Here is a 7186-nt window from a genome sequence, read left to right on the forward strand (position 1 = left end):
TACTTAAACATTAAGTGTAGGCACCTGTTGGATGCAGAATTCAATTCTGCATCCAAGAATTACACACTTTGCATACTTTTGAAGAAACACGTTGTTTTCATGTATTTTTAATTTTTTCTTCCGTGTGGGTCCTTTCAAAAGTATGGAGAGTGGGTACTTGTTGGATGCATATTCAATTCCACATCCAACAGGTGCCTACACTTGACATTTGAGTAAACCTATAAGGAGATAAATTGAAAATACAATGCAAAAAGTAGTTTTTTCTTCTTCTTTGTTGTGCATACTAACAAGTATACATAGTGACCCACCCTAGCTAACTACACTAGTCACTAACTAGCATGGCTCATAGAGTTATAAACATAGTACTCAAGAGTTATGACTTGTAACCCCTCTAGGTTCATCTTCAACACTGAATTGATGTGTTTCCAAAAGATGGAAAGCCAACAACCAAAATAAATGGATCAATCTATTTGAAGTAATAAGGAGATCTAGTTCTTAATGCTCCCAAGGCTCATAATCTAGGCCAAGGCTAAACTTGAATATTTGTTTTTTGTGTAACATGCATCTACTAGCGGGTATTTCACTATTTTTGTAAGCACTGATAATGGCCTCAGGTAGATTAGTTCAATTTGGCATTGAGGTTGTGGTGGGAGGAGTGGTGGAGGGAGAGGAGGTAGTGACTATCATGAAGATGTACAACAATGGGACAACAAACATATCCTAAGATGGCAGAGAAGGAGAAGAACAACAATTGCCGCTGCTTGTGGAATTGCAACAATTGCAATTTTTTTTTTTACAGGGTTATACATGAGGGTTAAGACCCATTTATTTGGCTTTAAGGTGATAATGATGATGATCAAATCACTATAAAGGATGTGAACAGATTTCAAGTGGAGCAAGAGATTTACCCGAGATAGAAAGGAGGAGTTGCAAACAACTATCAATCTCAAAAAGGGGAAATGAAGTTCGTTAATCATTGAAGAAGCTCACATGAGACTAAGCCTTGAAACTTTGGCCAAAATGTTTGACACGAGACTTGTTATCGCTCAAACTAGCAGGGGGTCCTAGAGGGGCACTTGCTAGGTTAAGAGCAACAATGAAGCTAAAGCCCACTGTCGCCACAACTAAAGCTTCCTACTCTTTATAGACTTTCACCAATGGGAGGAGACTTGATATATAAAGAATAACTTATGAAGGATAGATCAACTAAGATGGATGTGAAGTGATCTCGATAACCCTATTGGACGAGGATGATGCACCTGGTTCACCTTTACCCAGGCGGCCCCAGAGATGTACCATGCACTTTGCAGCTGACCCAAGACTTGTAGGATGATGTGGCATCCCCTACACCATCATCAGAGTCCTTACAGACGATCTACAAGCATCCTCGACTCATTTAGAGACCCATGATGTTATTATTGTGCCCCCACACCCATTGGGAGCACCACATGTTTATTATTTGGAGAACAAGGGGTCAACTCCTTGTCCATCACTTTTGAGGGTCCTACTCTTCATTATGGCATCCATGGACCTCTTTAGGCCTCTTAGTTGGCCCTAGGACATGCATAGATTATTATTTGACCTCTCAAGAGGCTTATTCTTTCATTTATGAGCTAGTTTGGTGGGCTTGTCACCAAAAGTTAGATTATTAGCACATTATTTTATTTTTGGCGCTGATGTAGGCCAGGGAGACTAATTTGAACTCTTCATTAGTGTATAAGTACAAGTGAGATGAGTTCATTTGCTCATCATCACTTTTGGATTGGATTCTTTCTCTCCCTTAAGAATTTCGCACTTTTTGTAGAGGATGAATTGGAGCTTCATGGGTGAATTTTGATGCGTGGATATTGGTCTATCTTATCTTGGAGATTCTCTTTTGTCAATTGCGGATGGTTGGATATATTCTGTTACATGTAAGCACTTGCTTTTAATGTTATTCTTGTTTTACTTTGTCATATACATTGGACTGGGATCTTCGCTTTTTCTAGGGATAATTGCTACATGCATTTACTGCTTAAAATTGTGGAATTTTGTCTCTATTATAACATCTCTAAATGTATGGGCCATGTAATGTGAACGAAATCGTCTAGGGGTAATTCTATCAACGAATTGACCTTTATAAGCCATCTCCTTTGCACATCGAAGTATAAAAGCTACAAAATTGCTTCTCCTTGACCTAGAAGGCTAGCGAATTGGTCTTGAGGCCTCCTTGACTGAGAATCAAGGATCCTCACTCATATTCATCGTAGACTCATTCTCCCAAGAGTAAGGCACTGATCTACCAAGAGGTGGTCACTTAAAATCACATCTTTTTCACCTTTCTCCAGGTCTAGCCAAGTTGGGTCATGTAGGGCATCGTTTTCCTGGGAAACTACCCATCCAAAAAGTTCGATCTCTTAGGGTCTCCTGCGTTGGTGTTTCCTCAAGTCGTCCTCCAAATTTGAGGCCATTCCGACAGTGGAGTTGTGAGAAAAGCCAAGCCCTAGCCTTAGGACCAAACTTTGCCCTATCATCCCCAAGGGCTAGTACCTTATTGGATCAATTCAAACCTTTAAGTGGATATTCTTTCTTTGATCCATTTCCATGCCTTGTCCAGGTTAGGGGTAATCTTTGGTTGCCATACTTTGCTCTCCTACCCTAGACTGGGTCCACTTGGTCCCATTCCTTTGAAAGAAAATTCTTCAAGAACCATCTGGGATACCAACTACAATAAGGATTTAGGGATTGGGAAATTCCGTCATAAGTCATATCCCATAAGCCTAACCCTCAAATCCTCCTTTCCTCCCCCTAGAAGACATTGTACCTTGCTTGGGAAGCAAGCAAGCTCTATCCTTTTAACTCTTCCAGGAAAAGGGATTATGTGGGTCACTTCACATCATTTCATTGACTTAAACTTTATCGGTGACTCCATAAGATACTAGGTCTCCTCCCATCGGTGAAAGTCCGTAAATAGAAGGGAGCCTTAGTTGAGGTGACAGTGGGCTAAGCCTCCATTTGTTGCCCTTGACCTAGCATTTTCCCTTAGGGATCCCCTTTAGGTTCCCGACTAGTTTGAGCGGTAACAAGACTTAGGAGGGAGAGAACAACAGGGTTGCAAGAGCCATATTTACATGTGGAATACCCTTCAATGTGGTGCGGTTCTCCATATTGGCAAGACATGCTTAGGACAGTTAATGGAGCCCCTAGGGGGTTACAAGGGGCCAAACTTTGAGAAAGTGCACACTATCTTTCTATGGAAAGAGAAATGGATTGTGGAGAAAGTTTTGGAACTGGTTTATTCTACTTGGAGTTACAATGGTCTTTTCATTATCTTCGATGGTTGGATAGATGCAACAAATAGGCCTTTCGCAAACATTATTGTAATGTTTCCTTTAGGCTGATACTTTTGAGGGCAATAGATACTTCAGGTAGGAGGAGAATGCTGAATGGATTGTTGAAAAAAGTTCTGAAACAATTGAGATTGTGACCCCTTCAAATATTGTGCAAGTCATCACAGATAATGCACTTTCATGCAAAGTAGCTGAGGTGGTTATTGAGGGGCAGAATGAATATATATTTTGGACATCTTGTGTGAACTATTGCTTTTAAATCCATTGTTGTCAAAGTTGAATGGTTGAAAAAATTATGTGGAGAAGTAAGAAAGTTCAGATTTGTATTACTATCCACCAACATGCACAAGCTATGTATATGGAATTTGCTAAACTACGACTTTTGAAGGTTGGAGAAATTAGATTTGCATCACATTATATAATTATCAGATGGTTAGTAGACACGAGGTAGGCTTTGTCCGCAATGGTTGTTAATCCATGGTGGAAAACATGGAAACAGAGCAACGGTGAGAAAACAATCTAGGTTAGAAGTACCATTCTTGATAAAGCTTGGTGGGTTCAAGCAGAGCTTTTTGTTCCCATAATGGAGCCATTGGTTGATTTGTTGAAACTTGTGATACAGATGTGCTTATGTTGGGTGATCTTTACGAGGGAATTGACTATATGTTGGAAAGAAATCAGCAACTTCTTGAATAGCAAGGCCCTCATGTGTATGGCACCATAAAAGACATAATCATTTGTAGATGGAACAAATACAATACCCCTCAGCATGCTTAAGCCTATGCCTTATTTCCAAAATACTATGATGAGATGTGAGGTGGCCAATGGTTTTTGGAACAAAAGTTTCAAATATTTGCTCTAATCTGATGGAGCTCGTGGAGCTAAAGAACCAATTTACTTCATTCAACATAGTGAGTGGTGCATTTAGAAATGTAAATGCACTGCTGATAAGGGAATTATGATGCCTAACGCATGGTTTGGAGATTATGGTGCCCAAATTCCAGAGTTACAAACACTTAAGTTCTTTCACAGGTTTGCAGCTTTTCAACAACAAAGAAAAACCGTTGGGTTCATCCGTTCAGTCAAGAGAAATAGACTTAATAAATAAACGTAGATGATCTTGTGTACATGCACTTCAATCTCTGCCTTATCTCTCGATTGAAGCCAGATTATAGCGAGGGTACTTTCAAGCTATACGATGTGAATCCTGAAGATGCAGATTTGGTTACGGATTGCTTGATACGCCTAATCTCTCTTTGGTTAGGTTCTTCTATAGATCCTTTTGGTGGTGGAGATTTAGATGAGACATCCATGCTTGGTTTGGCCTGTCTGTTGTTGGGGGCATGTATTGCATGATTGCATCTTCTGCCTGTACTGGAAATTTGGTGCTGTTCCATATGCGGAGGGCAATGACATCTGTTATATTTCTCTATCTCACTCTAGATTTTCTTATTTCCAGTTATTCGTTTTGGAGCTTTCGAGATAAGCTCAGTTTTTGTTATTTTGAAGAAATTTAGTCTTGACTCTTTATTATTGCCATGTTGACATATTACGAATATATGATATTTGAATTTGATATTAATATATGGGCCTCATTTGACTAATCTCAATCTTTCTGGAAAGTATGGATTTCATGAAATGAAAATTTGAAATTTGATTTATCTTTTCAATGTTTCACTGTTTCATTTTTCAAGTCGTAAATTTTAAATTTTGTTTATTTAGGAAAACCTCTAAATTCAATTTGATTTCAATTCTGAAACTTACATGTATGAACCTATGATTTGTAAAAGATAATGTTATGATTCATTTGAGAATTGGTGATGTTATGTCTTGTTTGTGATTTCATTTATTTGTTTTAAATTTTCGATTAAAGTTAAAGTTTTAAATATGTTTTTATATAAAAAATTAGGGTTAGGGTTTTGATTTTCTGATTCCTAGTTTTGCGATGAGTGCAAAACCTGCACCATATTCTTCTGCTGATTTCAATTGCACCCATGGTTTGCGTAACTTTGGTGAATTGTTTCGTCTTTTAGTGAAATTAATGTTTTAAGTTCTGCCACCATTGAGAAATTCAGATGTTGGAATTTTAAAATTTTACTAACAATACTAGCAAAGCATCCATAGCTTTTGTCTTTTGCAAGGGTCAATTAATTGGAAAGCATGAAGGACAAAGCTTTCCAATGTTCTTGATAGATATTTTAAGAGTCCTTGAAAAAGGGGACAGTTTTGGGGCCTTCCTTCAGCTGGCTTATGTTTCCTTTGAATGTGTTTTGGTGTCAGGTTATTGATAAAGTTCAAGAGGAGAAACGTATAGGTACCTACCCTTTAACGCATTAATTCTATCCAATGGATGATTTTATTTGCTTGTGTAAAACAAGATTGAAGTTATTGTTTACATCCAACTAATATCAGTCCCTATTTTGGATCCTCTGCAGATAGGAAGCCTCCTATTACTGGCCGGGGAAGAGGCAGAGGGAGAGGAGATGAAGCTGGTGGGAGGGGACAACCAAGAAGTGGTGGCCGGGGATATCAGGAAGATGGTGGAAGTCGGGGTGCAGGTCGTGGTAAAGGTGTTGGAAGGGGACCAATTGGAAGAGGTAATAATGAATGAATCCTGGTTTGTCCTGTATTTTTATTTCTCTATCTGTATTTGTTGGCTTATGGAATTTCGTCTCATATTTTCAGGGGGTGGCCGTGGTCGTACGTGAACAGTGCTTATTTTATCGTTGCATGGAAGCAGTTTTTTGCAATATTCATTTTACTCGATTCTCTGATTGGAAGGTTGCTTTGAAGACACAGACAATGTTGCATTGAATGGATTGGTCTTCCACTTTTGTAGAAATCTTGTAGCACTGTTTATCAATCTCACAGCCCTTGTTCGACATGGCTGATTTTTGGATATCAATAAATTATGCGCTATCGTTGTCTTAGAGTGTAGTGTTGTGTTTAAGAACTGAAAGGGTTGTTGGGCCAGGGGGAGGTGGTGTTATTATCCTGCTGGTATTAATGTTAAAATTGCGATTTCCCTAGTTTACGCAAGACTTGTGCTTGTAATGTCAAACTTGATCTGAAGATTCTATTTGTTGTTAAGTTGGCTGTAAGTTGTAATACACGCATGTGGTTGTGGCAGTCGTGGTTTAGAGTTAATTTTATTTTGACGATTCTTCATTCAATTAGCATGATGCTCTTTGCTATCCATTTTGTTATTGCTTTTCTGGAAAACTAGCTTAGAGAACTAGAATGATCTGTTTGCTTTCATATCTAATACGGCAGCAATGTATAGTTTAGCTTTGGCTATCCTACTCAGAAGTCATCCTAGATTTTCTTAGCCGGGGAAAATTAGTTGAATATTGCTTCCTACAGACTTCTGCTATATTTTGTATCATTGTAGTTCTGGAAGGAAATTTATGCATGTATCAGTCTCAGATATCTCTTTCAATTGTGTGTATATATAAATAACAAAATCAATTTTCTTAGGAATTTCAGTTTTTTGGATGTTTCATAGAGATTTAAAATGAATTTGAGTGCATTATTTGCTTATATATATATGCTTGTAAGCAGAATTTCATAATTTGTTTTGATTGCATCCCTTCACATGGTCCCTCTTCCCATGGCACTCTGGATATGCTTATATTCAGTGACAAAAGTAAACAAGAATGAAGATATGATTTGCAGGAATCAAATGCACGAGTTTTATTTGCTTCTAGTTTATCTGATTAAGAAGTTTCCAAACAATTTCCATGGTTCACTTTTTGATACTTAGGGAGTTCGTCTTGTTGAAATATGCATTCCCAGCTCAAATTTGATGAACACATTTATTGCACATCTTAATAGTTAACTGACCCAATTGATCATGC

General features: G+C 38.2%; 1 long non-coding RNA gene across 1 annotated transcript; it reads left to right on the forward strand.

The window, feature by feature from the left end:
- Positions 1-5508: 5508 nt before the first annotated feature.
- On the forward strand, positions 5509-6502 carry LOC149205341 (uncharacterized). The gene is made up of 3 exons (XR_016252446.1): positions 5509-5643; positions 5765-5926; positions 6015-6502. It is a non-coding gene; the product is annotated as an uncharacterized LOC149205341 (long non-coding RNA).
- The last annotated feature ends 684 nt before the right edge of the window (positions 6503-7186 follow it).

This window comes from Pinus tabuliformis, chromosome 1_2, assembly GCF_031772625.1.
Source record: "Pinus tabuliformis cultivar Carrire ecotype Pingquan chromosome 1_2, CPIR1, whole genome shotgun sequence".
Lineage (NCBI taxonomy): Eukaryota > Viridiplantae > Streptophyta > Pinopsida > Pinales > Pinaceae > Pinus > Pinus tabuliformis.